This window comes from Odocoileus virginianus, chromosome 2 (genome assembly GCF_023699985.2).
Source record: "Odocoileus virginianus isolate 20LAN1187 ecotype Illinois chromosome 2, Ovbor_1.2, whole genome shotgun sequence".
Classification (NCBI taxonomy): Eukaryota; Metazoa; Chordata; class Mammalia; order Artiodactyla; family Cervidae; genus Odocoileus; species Odocoileus virginianus.
In genome coordinates this window covers 58,788,032-58,809,310 of record NC_069675.1, presented here as the reverse complement: position 1 = coordinate 58,809,310, position 21,279 = coordinate 58,788,032, and the positions used below count along the sequence as shown (strand labels likewise).

The window sequence follows — 21,279 nt, the reverse complement described above, 5'->3', positions numbered from 1 at the left end:
ACCTTTTTTTTGACATTTAATCATATATTTCCTATTAAATCCTCTGCCTTTTTTGTTTTACTGTTTGTGTTATACTTTCTGTCTTCTCAGCTAATTTGATAAACACCTAAAAGGACATACTATATTTATACCTCATAATCTTCTAAAGAGCATCTAACTGTTTTTTGTTGTTATTGAATTGCTTTTTAATGTACTTTAGTTAGTTCAGTTGCTCAGTCTTGTCTGACTCTTTGCGACCCCCATGGACTGCAGCATGCCAGGCCTCCCTGTCCATCACCAACTCCTAGAGTTTACTCAAACTCATGTCCATTGAGTTGATGATGCCATCCAACCATCTCAACCTCTGTCATCCCCTTCTCCTCCTGCCTTCAATCTTTCCCAACATCAGGGTCTTTTCAAATGAGTCAGCTCTTCACATCAGGTGGCCAAAGTATTGGAGTTTCAGCTTCAACATTAGTGCTTCCAGTGAATATTCAGGACTGATATCCTTTAGGATGGACTGGTTGGATCTCCTTGCAGTCCAAGGGACTCTGAAGAGTCTTCTCCAACACCACAGTTCAAAAGCATCAATTCCTTGTAGACTTTTGGATAGCAGCCATCCTGACTGGCGTGTAATGGTACCTCATTGTGGTTTTGATTTGCATTGCTCTGATAATGAGTGATGTTGAGCATCTTTTCATGTGTTTGTTAGCCATCTGTATGTCTTCTTTGCAGAAATGTCTGTTTAGTTCTTTGGCCCATTTTTTGATTGGGTCGTTTATTTTTCTGGAATTGAGCTGCAGGAGTTGCTTGTATATTTTTGAGATTAATCCTTTGTCTGTTGCTTCATTTGCTATTAGTTTCTCCCAATCTGAGGGCTGTCTTTTCACCTTGCTTATAGTTTCCTTTGTTGTGCAAAAGCTTTTAAGTTTCATTAGGTCCCATTTGTTTATTTTTGCTTTTATTTCCAATATTCTGGGAGGTGGGTCATTGAGGATCCTGCTGTGATTTATGTCGGAGAGTGTTTTGCCTATGTTCTCCTCTAGGAGTTTTATAGTTTCTGGTCTTACATTTAGATCTTAGTAAATCCATGGCTGATTCATGTCAATGTTGACAAAAACGACTACAATATTGTAAAGTAATTAGCCTCCAACTAATAAAAATAAATGAAAAAAAAAAGAATCAATTCTTTGGAGCTCAGCTTGCTTTATAGTCCAACTCTCACATCCATACATGACTACTGGAAAAACCGTAGCTTTGACTAGACGGACCTTTGTTGGCAAAGTACCGTCTCTGCTTTTTAATATGCTGACTGGGTGGGTCATAACTTTCCTTCCAAGGAGTAAGCGTCTTTTAATTTCATGGCTGCGGTCACCATCTGCAGTGATTTTGGAGCCCCCAAAAATAAAGTCAACCACTGTTTCCCCATCTATTTGCTATGAAGTGATGGAACCGGATGCCGTGATCTTAGTTTTCTGAATGTTGAGCTTTAAGCCAACTTTTTCACTCTCCTCTTTCACTTTCCTCAAGAGGCTCTTTAGTTCTTGTTAGCTTTCTGCCATAAGGGTGGTATCATCTGCCTGTCTGAGGTTATTGATATTACTCCCGGCAATCTTGATTCCAGCTTGTGGAGAAGGGTTATTCTACCCACTCCAGGATTCTTGGGCTTCCCTGGTGGCTCAGATGGTAAAGAATCCACCTGCACTGTGGGAGACCTGGGTTCAGTCCCTAGGTTGGGAAGATCCCCTGGAGGAGGGCTTGGCAACTCACTCCAATATTCTTGCCTGGAGAATCCCCATGGACCGATGAGCCTAGCAAGCTACAGTCCTTGGGGTCGCAGAGCGTTGGACCTGACTGAGCGACTGAACACAGCATAGCGCATACCTGTGAGTAGAAATTCTGGGCCATATTGGATGTGGATGTCCAGTTTTAGATGATAATCCAAATGTTTCCCAAAATGTTAGTCTCTTCAAATTGCCTCTTGGATCCTTTGGATACAATCCCACTCATCTTTGAAAGATTCTTTGTATTTTCAGTATGACAAGGTATATGAAGCTTATCTTATACATTTCCTATTCTAGGTCTGAAACCTGCCTCTTCTCCAAGGAACTCTGTTGTTTTTGTGGGAAATGTATATAGAAAGCACAATTTGGTTATTAGGAGTGCCCATTATTGGTCTGGGCCTTCTTAGTGGATGGGGATAGTAAATATGTATTTCTTTTGCAGAGAAAATACGCAAGTTCATACTAATAATTGTGATTCAGATTCAGTTATACAGGGTTTTTACTTTGATTTTATTAAAAAACTTTTTCTAGGTGATAGCAACATCATTATTTAATCTTGCACTTAAACAGATATGATTTTAGTGTAATAAATCACTAGTAGTGATATGATTATCAAAAACTAATTTCTTGGCGTTCCTCCCCATATCTCTCCCTTTGGATATTCCATTAGGGATGAATAGTAAATTGCTGTATTTAAAGTCATTTGAAGTAGTTCTTGGTGGGACTGAACTTCCTTTAGTTTTTGGTTTTAGGGGATGGCTTTTCCCCTTCATTTTTATTTAATTTTCTTTTATAATTTTGTAAACCATTGCATGATTTCCAAATCAAACCTATGAAGTGAGATACATTTAGAGAAATCTAGCTTTCATTTCTTTCCACTCTAGCTTAGCCTGTCTCATCATTTTTAGAAAATTATTTTTTGGTTTATCCTTTCATTAAAAAATCATTCATATGTGTGTATCTCTTTTTTAGATAAATAACTAGATGCTATATACTCTGCTTTTTTCACTAATCACTCTATTCTGGAAATCTGTACAAGTATATAGAGATACTTACCATTCTTTTTAATAGCTGTATAGAACTCCATTGTGTAGTTGTGCCATGGTTTATTCAGCAAGTTGCATATTGGCGGACATTTGAGTTGTTTCTGTTATTTTGCTGTTAAAATAGTGCTGCAGTGAATTGTATTGGGCATAGGTCTTTTTTGTATTTTTTACATTCTTAGAAGAGGATTGCAGGGTCCAATTATAAATGCATATTTCATACTGTAATCTTTAAGGCGTATTTTGACAAAGCCTCTTGGGTGAATCTGAATTCCTCTCTACCTCCTCAGTTGAGAATCATTCTAGTTATGACTCCTTGCGGAAGGCATGGACTCACTTGCACCCTGAGTAGTTATAAGGCCTGCCACCAAGGTGCATTCGTGTATCTCGCTTGATTGTTTGAGCTGGCTGGCTGAGATGAGGATGGGTCTTTGTTTGAACAGGGCCCTTCTGAGATGGAAGACAATTAAAATACGAAAGCTTAGCTTTTAGAACCAGGTAATTCTGAAGTATGAAGACCTCTCAGAGGAAAATACAAAATGTCTGGCAGACTAGGTTTTGAGGGCTCATAGGTGGCAGTCCTGCTGATACTGGTAGTAAGGGTATTTCAAGGAGTCTTGTCCTGAGAAGTGTTCTGTGGCTTAAGCCTCTGCATCCCACAGGGACTCGGGTTAAAGTCATGTGGCAGTGTGATTTCAACTTAGCTGTTGTCCTTATTACTTAGGGCTATTTTTAATTGTGAGATCACATGTTTTCTTTTACACTTGTAGTATATTAAGGTCACCCTTGATATGACATCCCAAAGTCCTTTTGTTTGAAGGAATGGGATCTTTTGGATTGACCTTTCCTATGCTAAACATTTTTTCTCCCCCTAAATTAATGGTGGGTGTAGAAATCTGTGTAATTCTTTAGGGGCAAACTGCCTATCTTTCATTTCCTGGCACAGTGGCTGGAATACTTCAGGTGTTCAGGAAATCTTGATTGAATGAATGAATTGAAAGAATGGATGTATTCATTCAGTTGGGAGTAGAAGAAAGTAGTTGGAAGTAGAGGGAGGGTTTTGTTTTTTAACATATGGATGTAGTTAAACATAGTTAAGTGTATACAGATTGATATATAAATATTTGAAAGCTAACCTAATTTTTCTTTTGAAAGTAGAAAAAGTTCATATTATTTATAAGAAATGATGAATTTTAGGGTGTTGGTTTTTGAAATCTTAGGATAGATGCTGGTATTTTAAAGGAGAGATTTGGATAATTTTGAAAGATATTTATAAAGTAGAATTTGAAGGAAAGTGAAAGTCGCTCAGTCCTGTCTGACTCTTTGCGACCCCTTGGAATTCTCCAGGCCAGAATACTGGAGTGGGTAGCCTTTCCCTTCTCTAGGGGATCTTCCCAACCCAGGGATTGAACCCAGGTCTCCTGCACTGCAGGCAGGTTCTTTACCAGCTGAGCAACAAGGGAAGCCCAAAGTAGAATTTAGTGGAGAGTAATTGATTAGATGTGAGCCACAAGAACAATATGTAAGAGTGTGTAAGTTTCTACCTTGATCAGTTAAGTGAATGGAAATATCATTTACTAAAACTGGAACCACAAGAAGATGGACATGTTTGCTTGGTAATGATGAGGGCTTCAATTTTGGCAACATGATTGGCAACATGATATGCAGAAATTCTCATTTAAGGAATTGAAATAGTTGGAGAAGAGATGGCATACCATCCTGTGGTTATGTGCTTGAGATTTAATTTTGTAAATGGGAAATGAAACTATGATAGAAGGTAAGGTGATCTAGGGATTGTATATAAAGTGAGAAGAAAACAGAACGCAGGTCAGAATTCTGGTATAAGCAGAAAAAAAATGATGCTTAAGGAAGAGGGGTCAGAGAGCTAGGAAGTAAGCTATTTGGAGAGTGTGGGGGAGAGAATCTTTCCATAAAGAGGATATGGTTAATGGTGTCAGAGAGTAGGAGAGACCTTAAGATAAGGCCTGCAAGAGGTCCATTAGCTTTAGGAGCAGGGAGGTACTGTGACTCTAGAGAAAGCAGGTTTCATGGAGGGTGAAGATAGAAGTCAGAGTGTAGGAGTTGAGAGTGAGACCTCAATGGAGGATGTGGAGAAAACTCATTCAAGAGTTGGTGGTTTTTTTTTTTTTTTTTTTTAAGGAAAGTGATGGTAACTGAGGGTAGAGAAAAGTTTTTTGTTTTTCTTCTTAAGATAGGAGACAAACAGTGCTGTTAGGAAGGCATGAGATAAAGAGAAAGGACCATCACTGGGGAATGTAAGAGAAACCAGTTTTATAGAAGGCAAAAAAAAAGGAGAGAAAGCTTTTGTAAATGCATCTGAAGATGTTTAGGACAGAACAGGGATTCAAAAGTTGCTCCAGAAAGGTCTGGCTTGGGGGAGTGGGGATCAGTGGGAGATAATGCCGGAAAGAACTGAGAGTCTGCATCTTCCCTGCATAATTAACAGCCTATTTCAAACCTCGCCTCCTTAGCATTTGGAACAATTCAGAACCTTGGGGATAAGCAGCATTTACTATGGATTTGTTCTTATATCTGCCTGTCTTTCTAATTGCTAACTATTTGTAAGAGTATATAGTTTTAAAATGTTTTTTATGCTAGTTACTTTTTTTCTAGTTTCTATTGAAATATAAAGTACTTTAACTTTCTCTATGGTGCTTTTGTTTCTGAATTAATTAATTTCTGCCATTTTTGTTTTTTCTTCCAATTACTTTGAATTTACTTTCAAGCTCTTAAAATTTTTTTATTAATTTATTTTGGACAAAAATTGTATCTAAGGTAAACACCATGATGTTTCAATAAATGTATACCTTGTGAAATGATTGCTACAGTCAAACTAACTGATGTATCCATCACTTCCCATAGTTACCTTTTTTGTGGCAGGAGGTGGGGGATGGTGGTTCTGCTGCTGAAAACAGTTGAGATCTACCATCGTAGCAAATCTCAAGTTTGCAGTACATTGTTGTTAATGCTGATGTAGTGGTAAAGAATCTGCCTGCCAATGCAGGAGACACAAGAAACGTGAGTTTGATCCCTGGGTTGGGAACTTTTCCTGGAGTTGGAAATGGCTACCCTCTCTAGTATTCTTGCCTGTAAAATTCCATGGAGAGAGGAGCATGGCAAGCTACAGTCCATGGGGTTGCAAAGAGTGGGACACAACTGAGTGACTGAACACACACACACACACACACACACACACACAGTCACCATGCTGTACATTAGGTCCCTAGAACTTACTCATCTTATAACTGAAAGTCTGTATCCTTTGATCAGTATCTCTCCTTTCTCCCATCCTCTAGTCTCTGGTGGTAACCACCATTCTTACTGTTTAAGAGTGTTTTTTAGATTCCACATATAAGGGAGATCATGTGTCTGACTTATTTCACTTAGCATGATGTCTTCCAAGTTTATCCATGTTACAAATGGCAGACTTTTCTTTTTTAAGTCTGAATAATAATCCATTGTATATGTATACCACATTTTCCTTTTCCATTTACTAAGGACACTTAGGTTGTATCTTTATTTTGACTACTGTGAATAGTGCTACTTTTAGCCCTTTTTATTTTTAACTTCTTTAGGTAGATGCTTTACACAAGTGAATTTTCATTATTATTTAGTTCAAAATATTTAATGTTTTTTTTTCTGTTAACTTTTTCTTATTATTTAGAAGTGTTTCTTAATTTCTAACATATGGATATTTGTTTTAATGCTCTTTTTGTTTTTTATTTCCAGCTTAATTAGAGAATATATTTTGTATGATCTAAACCCCTTATTATTTCTGAAGATTTGTTTTGACCCATTTGATTTTTTAATTTCCAAATTTAATTTGAAAAGAGTGTATATTCTGCAGAAGCTTTTGAGTGTAGTGATCTCTGTTTATTGAGTAAAGTTTATTAATTTTTTAATATATATATCCCATTTTTATGACTTTCAATGAGGAAATATTAGACTTATTTATTTTTCCTTTTAGTTCTGTTAAATTTTTGATATTTTAAGGTTGTATTATTGTACTTATACTCAATGTAAGTTAATTTTTTTATGGTGAACCTAACCCCTGTGATTATGAATTGACTGTCTTTACTGTAGCAATTCTTAGAATGCCTTTCACCTTATTTTCTTGCTTAGTATTAATATTACACCAGGCATCTTTTGGTTAGCATTTTCTTGATGAATCCTTTTTCTTCTTATCTTGAATTTTTGTGTATCCTTATATTTATATATATCTCTTAAGTATCATGTTTGCGTTTAGTTTTCTTTTTCCAGTCTGACAATCTCTGCCTTTTAACTGGAGCACATAATCCATTTACATTTGATGTAATTGTTTATATTTTCGTCTTTATGGTTACCATCTTATTTTGTGATTTTTATTGGTTCTTCTTAGTCTATGTTTCTTTTCCTCTCCTTTCTTGCCTACTTTTGCATTGGTTGAATTTTTAAAAGATGCACTGTATTTTTTTAGGGTACTTCTAGATTCACAGAAAAATTAAGCAGAAAGTATAGAAAGTTCTCATATACCTACTAGTCACCCCACCCAAATCTACCCGCTTCCCACAGCCTCCTTTACGAAAATGGTACGTTGGTTACAATTGATTAACATACCTTGACACATCATTACCCAAAGTCCTTAGTTTATGTTAGGATTCACTCTTGATGTTCTACATTCTATGAGTTTTGACAAATGTATTATGATACCTATTCACTATTATAGTATGAGCAAGTTTCACTGCTCTAAAAATCCTCTGCTTTCCCTAATCATTCCTCCCCCCCGCCCAATCCTTGGCAATCACTGATCCTTTTTTTTTTTTTTTTTTTACTATCTTCATAGTTTTGTCTTTTCCAAAATGTCATACAGTTGGAATTATACAGTGTATAACCTTGCTAAGATTAGCTTCTTTCATTTAGTAATGTGCATCTAAAGGGCCTCTGTATCTTTTCATGGCTCGATAGCTCATTTCTTTTTAGTGGTGAATAATATTCCACTGTCTGGATGTACCACAGTTTATCCATCTCCTATAGGACATCTTGCTAGCTCCCAAGTTTGGGCAATTATGAATAAGCTGCTGTAAACATCTGTTTGCAGATTTTTGTGTGGACAGGGGTTTTGATTTTTTTTTGGTAGATAGATGCCAAGGAGTCTGATTGCTGGATTATATTGTAAGAGTATATTTTATTTTGTAAGAAATTGCCAAACTGTCTTTCAGAGTGGCTATATTCTTACCAGTCATGAGTGAGAGTTCATATTGCTTCACATTCTTATTAACATTTGGTATTGTCAGTGTTTTTGGATTTTCACCATTGTAATAGGTGTGAAATGATTTCTTATAGTTGATTAGTATTTTTTTTTTTATTGCTCCATTTTCTCTTTCCATTACTTTGGAAGTTATATACTCATTTCTCTTCTTTTAGACCCTTCCAGGGAATTGTTGGCTTGAAGTAAACTGGGGAAGATTTGGAGGCCCCAGGAGATCACAAGTTGTGCTTACTGTTTACTGTACAAGGATTGCTGCAGTCAGAATAGTGAAAGCTGTGCTAATGGATCTGATCTGTCTGGCAACTCTGGATCAGCCCAGCAGCGTCCCCCAAGCCTTTGTTGCTTCACCTGTAAAATAGCGTTATAGAAGATGAGGTAACTTAATATGGGTCACTTGAGGGGAGTGGGACTGAGGGGAGGAGAGACCAACTTTTAAAATCTAAGGCTAATCAATACCTCTATTTCCTTTTCAGGCAATATAAGGACCTTCAGTTCAGTTCAATCGCTCAGTCGTGTCTAACTCTTTGTGACTCCATGGACTGCAGCACGCCAGGCTGCAGTCCCAGAGTGTACTCAAACTCGTGTATATTGAGTCGGTGATGCTATCCAACCATCTTATCCTCTGACATCCCCTTCTCCTCCCACCTTCAATCTTTCCTAGCATCAGGTCTTTTCAAATGAATCAGCTCTTCGCATCAGGTAGCCCAAGTATTGGAGTATCAGCTTCAGCATCAGTCCTTCCAATGAATATTCAGGATTGATTTCCTTTAGGATGGACTGGTTGAATCTCCTTGCAGTGCAAGAGACTCTCAAGAGTCTTCTCCAACACCACAGTTCAAAAACATCAATTCTTCAGTGCTCAGCTTTCTTTATAGTCCAACTCTCACTTCTGTACCTGACTACTGGAAAAACCATCGCCTTGAATAGACAGACCTCTGTCGGCAAAGTAATGTCTCTGCTTTTTAATATGCTGTCTAGGTTGGTCATAACGTTCCTTCCAAGGAGTAAGCGTCTTGGCTGCGGTCACCATCTGCAGTGATTTTGGATCCCCCTCCAAAAAAGTCAGCCACTGTTTCCACTGTTTCCCCATCTATTTGCCATGAAGTGATGGGACCAGATGCCATGATCTTAGTTTTCTGAATGTTGAGGTTTAAGCCAACTTTTTCACTCTCCTCTTTCACTTTCCTCAAGAGGCTCTTTAGTTCTTGTTAGCTTTCTGCCATAAGGTTGGTGTCACCTGCATATCTGAGGTTATTGATATTTCTCCCGGCAATCTTAATTCCAGCTTGTGCTTCATCCAGCCCAGCGTTTCTCATGATGTACTCTGCATATAAGTTAAATAAGCAGGGTGACAATATACAGCCTTGACATACTCCTTTTCCTATTTGGAACCAGTCTGTTGTTCCATGTCCAATTCTAACTGTTGCTTCCTGACCTGCATACAGGTTTCTGAGGAGACAGGTCAGGTGGTCTGATATTCCCATCTCTTTCAGAATTTTCCACAGTTTATTGTGATCCACACAGTCAAAGGTTTTGGCATAGTCAATAAAGCAGAAATAGATGTTTTTCTGGAACTCTCTTGCTTTTTCAGTGATCTAATGGATGTTGGCAATTTGACCTCTGGTTCCTCTGCCTTTTCTAAAACCATCTTGAACATCTGGAAGTTCACGGTTCACGTATTGTTGAAACCTGGCTTAGAGAATTTTGAGCATTACTTTACTAGCATGTGAGATGAGTGCAATTGTGTGGTAGTTTGAACATTCTTTGGGATTGCCTTTCTTTGGGATTGGAATGAAAACTGACCTTTTCCAGTCCTGTGGCCACTGCTGAGTTCTCCAAATTTGCTGGCATATTGAGTGCAGCACTTTCACAGCATCATCTTTCAGGATTTGAAGTAGCTCAACTGGAATTCCATCCCCTCCACTAGCTTTGCTCATAGTGATACTTCCTAAGGCCCACTTGACTTCACATTCCAGGATGTCTGGCTCTCGGTGAATGATCAAACCATTGTGATTATGTGCATTGTGAAGATCTTTTTTGCATAGTTCCTCTGTGTATTCCACCTCTTCTAAATACTTTCTCTTAGGTCCATACCATTTCTGTCCTTTATTGAGCCCGTCTTTGGACCTTAGAATTTTTCAATTATTTTTAATACTTTTGCCTGACTCTCGACTTATATCTTACTGTATTTCAATTTTGCTTTTATTAAAACCTCAAGAGAAATTGCTATTATGCATTTAATACATGGTTTCATACTTGTATTTCTTACTTTTCTTTTTTATGTCTCAGATCTTTTCAGAGCACATAGTTTCTCTTGTGTTTATTGAAGTGAAATGTCTTAGTGTTGCTTGTTTAAAACCTATCTGTCTAACTACTTTTGAAATCTTGGCTTTCTCTTTGTCCTTGTACATTTTCACTGTGATGTGTCTAGACATGAATATTTCTTTCTTTTAAAATCCTGCTTTGCATTTGTTGAGCTTGTTGTGTCTGTAGGTTATTATTTTACATGACTGTGGGAAATTTCTTAGTATTTCTTCAAATTTTTTGCCTCTGCCCCCTTTTCTTCTTATTAAGCAACATCAGACATACCATGGAACTTCTCACTTTGCACTCTAAGTTTCTTAAACTATGCTTAAATATTTTAAACTAATTTTCAAACTAATGCTTTCATGTCTTCCGGTTCTTTAATGTGTTAATTTTTTCCATTGCATTTTAATTTTAATTATTATGTTTTCTTTCTAAGAATTTTATTTCTGTCTAAAATCTAAGTTTATTTTTAATAGTTTACTGTTTGCTACAGTATTTTCAACCTTGAGTTTTTAATTTGTTTAAATATAATGAACACAGTTACTTTATAATTGGTAAAGTGAAGTGAGAGTTGCTCAGTCGTGTCTGACTCTTTATGACCCTATGGACTATAGTCCATGGAATTCTCCAGGCCAGAATACTGAAGTGTGTAACCTTTCCCTTCTCAGGAGATCTTCCCGACCCAGAGATCAAACCCAGGTTTCCTGCATTGCAGGTCGATTCTTTACCAGCTGAGCCACAAGGGAAGCCCAGGAATACTGGAGTGGGTAGCCTATCCCTTCTCCAGCAGACCTTCCGGACCCAGGATTTGAACTGGGGCCTCCTGCATTGCAGGTGGATTCTTTATCAACTGAACTATCAGGGAAGCCCATTTGTACCTGCTGATTCTAATATGTTAATTCTTTTTGTTTGTTTCTGGTTTCTACTATTTTTACTGGTTCTTGCTCATGATGCCATATTTCATTATGTCACTTTTTATTTGAAAAATTACTTTTGGGGAGTCTTTGGGGTCTGGAATGAATGTGTGTATTAATTCCCCCAAGCAAAATTGCATTTTTGCTGTTGATGTTCACTACCTGTCTAGAACCACTTTGGGCTAAGTTAAAAACTTAAGGTGTTTTGGATACCCAGGTCAAGAAAATTTGGATTGCAGTTCTATGTGGTGGCTGACTTTGAGCTAGTTTCTCAGGAACAGGATCCTTCCCCTGCCCTCCCTCACCTTTGCCTTCAGGACCGAGGCAGCTTTCTTGAGAGTCCTCTAGGCGTAAGAGAAGTTGGGTGGGAATTTAGCACCTGATGCTGAGAGTGTAGAACTTATGGGCTCAGGGTTTTCAGTGGGACTGGTTGCCTGTTGGATTCCCTATCTTTGACAGGCCTAGACTTCGTTTTCATCTTGAATTTAAAAGCTAATATTACTCTTCTGCTCTTAGTACATGTTCAAGGCTCTGGGTTATCTATCACCACATAGCTTACATATAAAAACCTTTTTTTTAGCATTCTCTAATTTTATTTGATTCCACAGGAGGAATAGGAGCAAATGTCACCTATATATCTTCTTTTTGCTAAGCTAATTATAGGCCACAGACCTCCTCCTTTTTTCTCTGCTTCCCTGGATATAATATTCCAGAACATTTTAGTAGTTATTGTGCTTTGGGATTCTAAATTAGATTTAGGGTCCTGAGAGCCATGGGTCTCAGAATCTTAGGAGACTCTATTACCAGAGTTGGCTTATAGGATCATGGAAATTCTAGACCAGTATAGCACAGGGAAATTTTTTAGTGAGTTTTATTTAAGTTTGAAAAAATTTCTGCACCATAGCCACATCTCATAGATTCAAAATCATCTGCCGCTGCTGCTAAGTCACATCAGTCGTGTCCGACTGTGTGACCCCATAGACAGCAGCCCACCAGGCTCCCATCCCTGGGAATCTCCAGGCAAGAACCCTGAGGTGGGTTGCCATTTCCTTCTCCAGTTCATGAAAGTGAAAAGTGAAAGTGAAGTCGCTCAGTCATGTCTGACTCTTTGCGACCCCATGGACTGCAGCCTATCAGGCTCCTCGGTCCATGGGATTTCCCAGGCAAGAGTACTGGAGTGGGTTGCCATTGCCTTCTCTGCAAAATCATCTGAGCCTCTTTTATTACCATAGAATCTAGTTTTCATGACAGGTAATAGTTATCTTATGAATATGTTAGAAGCAACTCTAAAGCAAACCTTTGCGGACCATTGTTTCATTTTTTGCCATAAAAGTGTAATATCTTTACGTACTTTCAGCTTCTAGGGAATACAGAGTGTTCTGTAAACACTTAAATATTTCTCGGTAGATCTGACCTCTACTTGAGATTGTTGCTATGTTCAGATTTAGATAAATTATATAATCATATCTTTTAACTAGGGGGAACGTGAAAAATGAAGTGTCCAAAGATGAAAGGGAAGATTATCATAGAGTGGACTTGAGGTAAGAAAGTGCGTGGCTGATAAAGATCTAGTGCTGGAAAACAAAGGGAAATGACACTCTTCCAAAGATTTGCTGCACACCTCTGCTGTTAAAATGGGGAACCTGTAATAGTTTTTAGTTTGGGTTCAAGCCCTCCATTTTCTTTTTCCCTCCACCTCTCCCCTTCCCTCCTTCAAACCCTGTCCCCATACACACTCCATACACATTTACACTAACCCCTCTTAGCCAAAGTGTGTTGGTTCTGTCCTGGCTTTTGACAGTGGAGGTTCACAAGTTGGAGAACTGATACAGTTACCACCCAGGGAGTTAAGTAACCTATGACCATGGCATATCGTTACTAGGAAAGAGGTAGGATCGACTCTCCCAAGTGTATTAATAGAATATAGATCTAATGTCTTTGATAGGGCATTAGAGTACCTTTCTCTTCCACCTGAATTTCCTTTTGTCTTCCTCCAGCCTTTCCTTAGGAATGTTTGATTTTAACTACCTGAAGGCCATGTGGATTATGGTAATTCCTATGAACAGGAATTTAGCACTTATGCTTGATTATCATGTAAGAACAGTAATTATGACTTTTAATCATTATGACATTAAATGTCAGGTTACTATTGTAAATTTCATATAATTATGGTATTTTATCACTCATGGATGCAATTTAAAGAAGTTATTGCTCAACACTATAGCAAGAGCATCAGTTTTAAAAAATCAAATAATTTACTGCAGAAACTATAGTAGTATGTTTTCCTTATATATAGCTATATCGTATTTAAACTGTGACTCTGGGTAGAGAACAGGAAACTAACCTTCTGTTGCCCTCAGGAAGCCAAAGGAGTAGACAGAAGAGAAAGTATGTTGTTGCCTTTGCCCATGAAGAAGCAATCACCATTCTTATTTTTCCCTGTTAATTTTGATATTGAAACGTACTCTAGATTTTAAAATAATTTTTTTCTTGAAGTAATACGTGTCAGTTTGAGCATTTTTGAAACATGTATTTTCAGAGTTGAGAGCTAAACTCAGTGGACATTGAGAATATTTAAGTAGATCACAGTTAAAATCTGAAATGTTAGTACATTAAACTATTACACTTTTGTAAGCTAAACAAAGATAAGTTGAAGTTTGTGTGGTTGATGTACTGTGGTGCTATCCTTTGGGTGATGGCAGTGGTTTGGTTTTGTTTTAAATACTGAGAAAACGGTACTAAATTTGTATGATTATTGGATAGTAAACACTAGGTGGCGCAATTGTGTAAGGACCGTATATTGAATTATTTGGAAGTTGTGAGGTTTTTTTTGGTTTTTAGGGAGCTAGGAGGATGAAATTAATATTCTGACTTGAGGAATATTCTGACTCTTTGGAAATGAGAATTCTCAAAATTTTAAAGTGAACATGTTCTGGGATTAAAATGGGGGCCTGTCTTAAAATTTAAACAACAAAGGTCCCAAAGTATTTGTATACTCTTTATATTGTCTTTTAAAGCTCAACTAACTACAGAAGAGGAAAAAAAAAAAAAAAAGCAACACAAAAGCAGAAAAGAAAACTAATCTAATTTGGTTTTCTATAAATATTTAAATACTGAATTGCTTTGTGACTGCAGTTAAAACAGGCCAACCCTTTACTACTTCAAGTCATTCTAAGATGCCATAGGACTTGAACAATTATCTGTAATAATATATTTCATCATATCAAGTGATTGTTGATCAGTCAAAACTAGACAATAGCTTTCCTTTTGGCATTTTTTGTCTTCTTTTATCCACTTAAAAAGAAAACCCTTGCAAATTCCTGTGTAAATTCGGGTTATTAAATTATTAAATTGAAGATTTAGTTTCTAAAATGAAAAGTAATTATTGTTGATTTACTTGTATATTAAAGAGAAGAAAATAGTTCTCTACAGATAATTATTTAAAGCCTTAAGTCTTAATTCTGAAAGTTATTTTTCCTTTTCGCTTCTTTTCCAATTTGAGATACAGGGTTTTGTTTTTTTTTTTTTCTTTAAAAAAGTTAATTTATGTCTTCCAGCAATTTAGTGAATAATGTTTCAGTTACATTCATTTTTAAAAGTCAATATTTTGGAAGTACAAAGTGAAGCCATCTTACCATTTTACCATTTTAAAAGATTCACGAATAATCACAGAAAAATCAGAGTCAGTGTTAAGTACTTCAGTAGGCTCCTAACTAATAGAATTACACAACCTATATGTGCATTTTTACACTTCTCTGTGACTCATATATCCTCTGTCAGAGCTATATAAAAATGACTGTATATCTCAGTAATGTAATGAAACAACATAGAATTTTAAATTTTTTACAAACTTATTTTCCATTTGCAACTATTCAGAAATTACGTTATTAGGAATTTAAATTTATATCATATGGAATTCTTTCCCTTTAACATCTATAATAAAACTTCTCTTTCTATCACTTTTAGTATTTTTCTTTTGAATCTTTGATATTTCAAATTTTGACCAAATTGTGTATTACTTATTTATTTCAGAATATCTTCAAGCTTCTTTATAATGTATAATACCAGGTAAGCTATTATCAGTAATTGGCAGAGGAGGTTCATAAGGCAGAGTCATTTTCTTTTTGTGAAACAGGAGGATATGTGTGCACAGACTCACGGACACACACACACATCAGAGATAGTTTGGGATTACTATCCAAGTGGTTGGACTGTGGCTTATTGGATGATCTATATTGTTATTTAAAATTAATTTTCAGTCTCCTTTGTAACTTTTGGAATGTAATATGATTAATATTTTATTTAAACAATATAGATTTAATTTTTGAGTAATGTAAACCAGTGTTAGATAAATTATCATGGAAACAATTTGTGGAATTGAAAAATCACTATTTTTTGTAGTAGTTGGCGGCCTTTATAGAATGACTTGCTGCTTTCGTAGATATATACATTATCGCAGTTGTCACTATTTAATGGCACCCGTGTTAGTTAGCTACATTAGCCAGGGGGCTACATAGCTATGAAAATGGGAGTAACCTTTGACCTCAGAAATGGTTCTTTTTTAAAAGAGGATTGAAACATTGGTGATAGGAAATTTGAATTGCTCCTGCAGCTGCACTGTTTGTTCTGTGAATACTTAATTTACTTTGGAGCTATACTTTTTCTTCTCAATCTGTCAGTCAGAAGCATCAAATTCACTTCAGGAAGGAAAAAAAATACTTCCTTCCCAGGTCTGTATTATTGAATGCAGTATTCAGGCTTCAAACAGTTTCATTTAGGTCATACACATATAGTCTTCAGAATGGGAATCCTCACATTTGACATGCTCTGTTAAATATATAGCTCATTCAGACCCTATCCAAGGTATTGTTATTCAGCCAGTTATTTTGGATAATCCTTTTAATGACTGTAACTCAGCTTCTCGGTAGAAGACTGGTAGAGTATGGAGATATATACATGTGGGGTGTGTTTGTTGGGGGGATATGTATATATATTATTGAAGTATAAATATGTGTGTATGTGCATACACATATAAATTTGTTAAGGCTTTATAAGTAATTTGGATTTTGTATTATATATGTACATATTTATTTAGATGTTTGAAAGATAAACTGTGCAAACTTTATATTTGATGTGTGGGGAGTTACATACGGAATACGCATTAGGGTAGTGGGATTGCTGTGACTGATTCTGTTTTCGGCTGATGAACATTTGGCTGAAAGAGATGTGAAAGTGGTGATGAAAACAAAATCAAGTTAGTCTGTGGTTTCATTAGTTTGAAGTTATTAGGTAGTATGGCTTTTATTCAACTCTTCTACGCTTATTTTTAAACATTGAATAATACATTTGTCAGTAAGAGAATGAGGGGGAAGAAAAGGGCAGAAACCCAGCAATTGCTGCTTTAACACCCACTGAGGCAAAAATGAAACATTTGCTATATATTTTAATATTTATTCCTCTATTTTTATAATGTTAAATGATTTCAAAAAAACAAGGGAGAAAATTGTGGTAAAAAGAAAAATTTATGAAAGTAATCTTTCATATGAAAGAAATGAGTTTTTAATATTATATTAGTATAATTAAGAATAACATGAAGTAAAAAAAAGTATGATGGTAACTTACTTTATTACACACTGTATTGAATTATAAATTCTGACTGAGCACTGTCTGCATACAGTTTTTAAGAATCAAAGTGTTACTGACATCCATTTGAGTTAAACGCTTATTAAATCAAAATGGGATCAATTAAAAACTGAAATACAGAATTTAATCGTGTTTTATCTAGAAAAATACGTAGTTCAAGCATTCGGCTTTTCTGCACTTCATGTTTACCGTAAGCAATCATGTATAGAGATACGATTATTAGAATATATAATACAGAACATATTCTTTACATGTTTTCTGGTTCACTGTTAGCATTTCTTTATGTGTGAAGGGCTAGCAGTGTCTTTTGCAAGCACCAAGTTCATTCTTTAACCAACTGTGGTAGGGGGTTTCTGTATCAACAAGCTGCCGTCTCTACTCTCTTTACTTGAACGGTGTACATAATGGTCTGCTCTGAAAGTGAACATTTTATATAGTGAATTTTCTGAATTCCTTACTTTCTTTTAATTCATCAGATTAATTTGTTTACACTAGCTGTTAATACTGACTTTATAAGAGTTTAAATAACCTAACTGTAAAAGAAAAACATTTTGATGTTTTGGAAGAGTTTTAAGAGATGCCAAAATATTATGTCTCCCGTATGAAAAATAATTGGTAAATTAAATGCTACTTCTTAATATAGAAAATTAATTTTTTTCTTGAATAGAATTGTGTAGACCATCTTCAAGCTGCCTTTAAATCATACAAAACACAATTTTTGTATAGTTTTTCATAGTCTAGCTGTTTTTTAAAATGTAATTGCTTTTCAAAGTAATACTTATTACAGAGCTCCTAGAACATAAACTTTTAATAGAATATCTTGCTTCTATTTAGAATACTAATAAATATGATGAAATTGTTTAACTGTTTAAGAAATTAAGAATACATTTCCTGAGTCACTCAAGAAATTACTTTTTTATCCACCTATTTGTCCATTTATTTATAAGTTAATTACAATACTTAATAGAATTATTATTTCAAATTCTTCAATTGCCTGTAGATACTACTAGAAAGAAATATATTAATAAAAAATTAGTATGACAATACTTGGAGTAATCAGTTTTACTAGAATTTTTTTTTAACCATTGTTTATGGAATAGACCTTAGCACACTCAGATTATTCTGTATTACAAAAGCTTTGGCAATGTGAAAGAATTCTATCTACTTTCACTTTATAATGTCTGTACAGTTTTTACTGCAAATGTAAAGAGCTCCTTTCTGTTTCAAAAAATTAGCCAAATTGCAGTGATATAGTACAGTTTTCTAGATAGATATAAATTGTGAGTTTACTGTCTTAGAAAAAAATAACACGTTGATTTAAAAAAGATAATAATTGCATATATTTGGGAAAAGTTTCACATTTTAGGTTTCTTTGAAATACTTTCGCAACAGATGTTGAAACAATTTTGTTTAACAGTTTATTAAAAGCTCTAGGAGGATTGGGTTCAAGAACTGCAAAGGGAAAAATTGAGAAAAGTCCGAGAAAGACAGCAGCCCATGAATTCAAAAGACTAACACTATATTGCTTTGAAAATATCTGCACTAATCACAGATAGTGGTTGTATCATATCTCATGTGATTTTCAGAACAAAATAAAAACAACAAATTTCTGTAAATAATTTATTTTTCCAAAATGTTTCTTCAATAGAAGTGACAGGATTCTGACTTTGAGAACCATTAGATGGTGAAATTCTATCAGGCTAATTCCATCTTTTCTTTTAGCTTTATTACATTAAAAAAACATGAACCCTTATAATTGTTGAGTTCTTGTCAGTTTGGAAATACAAGTCAAAATAATATATACTTAAAAAATATTTTCCTTGAATGATACGTGAATGAATGTTTTTAAAAGAGTGTTGACACCAATGATACTTACTCATATTAAGCTATAAAGAAAATATGCAGAATGATATAGTACATTTAAAACAGACTTATATTAGTAATATATGCTAAAATTGTTGGGTTATAGAAAACATCTTCCTAGCTGGATGACCTTGCTTGTATAAATTTCTTTCCATTTGAATACTCAAAACAGTTTGTCAAAAGAACATGTTTTCTTTTGAAGTGATAGTTTAAAATATTTTAAAATGGTAAAAAGTTCTAAACTCATATGGATTACAGCATATTAATTACAGCATGGATTAATCCCCTGGTGGCTCAGTGGTAAAAAATCTGCCTGTCAATGCAGGAGACACAGGTTCAATCCCTGGGGTTGAGAAGATTCCCTAGAGAAAGAAAATGGCAACCCACTCCAGTATTCTTGCCTGTAAAATTCCATGAACAGAGGAGCCTGGCGTGCTGCAGTCCACGGGGTCGCAGAAGAGTCAAACAGAACCTAGTGACTAAACAGCAAAAAGCGGTTCTATAATAGTCACATTTCTCTTGTTTTTCTACACTAATCAATCATTTTGTATGCAACGAGTCAATTTTTATTTTAATATCTTAGTTGGAATTCTGTAGATCTAATTTTATAATTTTACATTAGTTTAAATAATATAGTTAACACTAATTTACAAATACTTGGTCATATGTAACTGAGGGATTGATAATATTTTACTTGTTTAAAGGCAGAGTCCTAGATTGCATGACTCTTGAGGTTCTTTTCTGGTATTTGAGGTGTATGTTTATAATTCAGATGATGGTCTTTGAAATTTAAGCCTTATTTTAACATATCTGAGATTTTTTCAAAAATTCTTGTTTTTCTGAGCCTAGTATATGGTGATTACAATTTTATTAGGCCCAGATTTTGGCATTGGGAGACTTTATTTATTTTAAAAATTTTATTTATTTTTGACAGTGCTGGGTCTTTGTTGCTGCCCAGGCTTTTTTCTCTAGTTGCAGTGACCCAGGGCTACTCTCTAGTTGCGATATGTGTGCTTCTCATTGTGGTGACTTCTTTTGTGGTGGAGCATGGGTTTAGGGCCTGTGGCCTCAGTAGTTGCGGCTTCTGGTCTCTAGGGTACAAACTCAATAGTTGTGGCATATTCGTTTAGTTGCTCTGCAGCATATGGGATCTCCTGGACCAGGGATCAAACTGGTGTCCTGTGCATTACAGGGGGGGATTCTTAACCACTGGACCACCAGGGAAGCCCTCGGGAGTGTTCTTTTTTAGCAAAGATATGGCATTCCTTTATTCATTCATTTGACAGAACATATTTATAAAACATCTGGTATGTTTTATATGAGTAAGTAAGTTACCTATCACTGCTCAAGTTGCTTACATTCTGGTGGTGGAAACAGATAAGTAAATAAGTAATTAAAATTTAAACATACAGGTTGATGAGTGCCATGACTGGGGAAAGTACAAAGCACTCTGAAAGTACATGTGACGACATAAGGTTTAACCGATGAACCAACTGTTAGTGGAGCCTGGTGTTGGGGGAAGCTTCCTGGAGAAAGTTTTGGCTGGTCTGAGGCCTAGTGTGTATAAGAGTTAACCAGATGAAGTATGGCAAGAGAGAGAGAGAGAGAAGTGGGGATAATTAAGTGTGTTTCACATGAAATCACTGTATGTGGCAAGGCAAGGAGGAGTTGAAGAACTTGGTAAGCCTTATGGGACTCTTAAGACTTCAGTGTTCAGAGACAAAGCTTAACCTTTGAGCAAGAACCATTTCATGCATGGTCTTTGTATTGTTGAAATGTCATCCTTGATGCAATGGGAGTCATTAAAGCACTTCAGAGAAGTAACATGGTTATTATCACTGTTTGGAAGGATTGCACTGGCAGCACTACGGAGAATGAATTGGAAGGAGTGAGATTAGAAGCAGGGACATAATGTGAGGATTTTCTGAGTGATTGTTTGAGGTGCATTGGAGTCATAAACTTTTTTTGGTAGCAATAGAGCTGGAGAGAATAGATGAATTTATGAAATATTTAGTAAGAACCGTAGGGTTGGTGATTGATGGCATGTGAAGGCTTGTGGAAGAAATAGCAATAAAAGTGACACCTAAATTTCTGACTTAGGTAACTAGGTGGATAGTGCTTCCATTCAGTGTGATTGGAACCACAGAAGAAGTCTGAAAGGGAAGAAAATGAATTCAGTTAGAGAAATGGTGAACTTAATGTGAAATGTTGCATGGAGATGGCCAGTAAAAAAGTTGAATATTATATAACCAGATGCTCAGGGGAGAAATGGGAACTAGTAACTAAGAGTCATCAGCATGTAGATAATAATTAGAGTTGATACGGTGTTTTGAAGGGAGGATATAAAGAGAAGAGAGCAGGATCCTGGAAGGACACTGAGGGACCCAACATTTACGAGATGGTTGGTCTGCAGACAGTGACTGCAGCTGTGAAATTAAAATACACTTGCTGCTTGGAGGAAAAGTTTTGACAATCCT

General features: G+C 35.8%; 1 protein-coding gene across 9 annotated transcripts in view; it reads left to right on the top strand.

Annotated features, from left to right (window-relative positions):
* Positions 1-21,279, top strand: part of WDPCP (WD repeat containing planar cell polarity effector) — a 273,308-nt gene that overhangs the window by 42,613 nt on the left and 209,416 nt on the right. Inside the window, exon 2 of one of the 9 annotated variants that reach the window (XM_020872999.2) lies at positions 8,231-8,450. The exons of 7 other annotated variants lie outside the window; for them this stretch is intronic. The gene's annotated coding sequence lies outside the window, so the exon portion shown is untranslated. Of the gene's footprint in view, positions 1-8,230; positions 8,451-12,777; positions 12,838-21,279 lie in introns of those variants that run through there. One more of the 9 variants, XM_020872997.2, reaches the window with a different exon arrangement.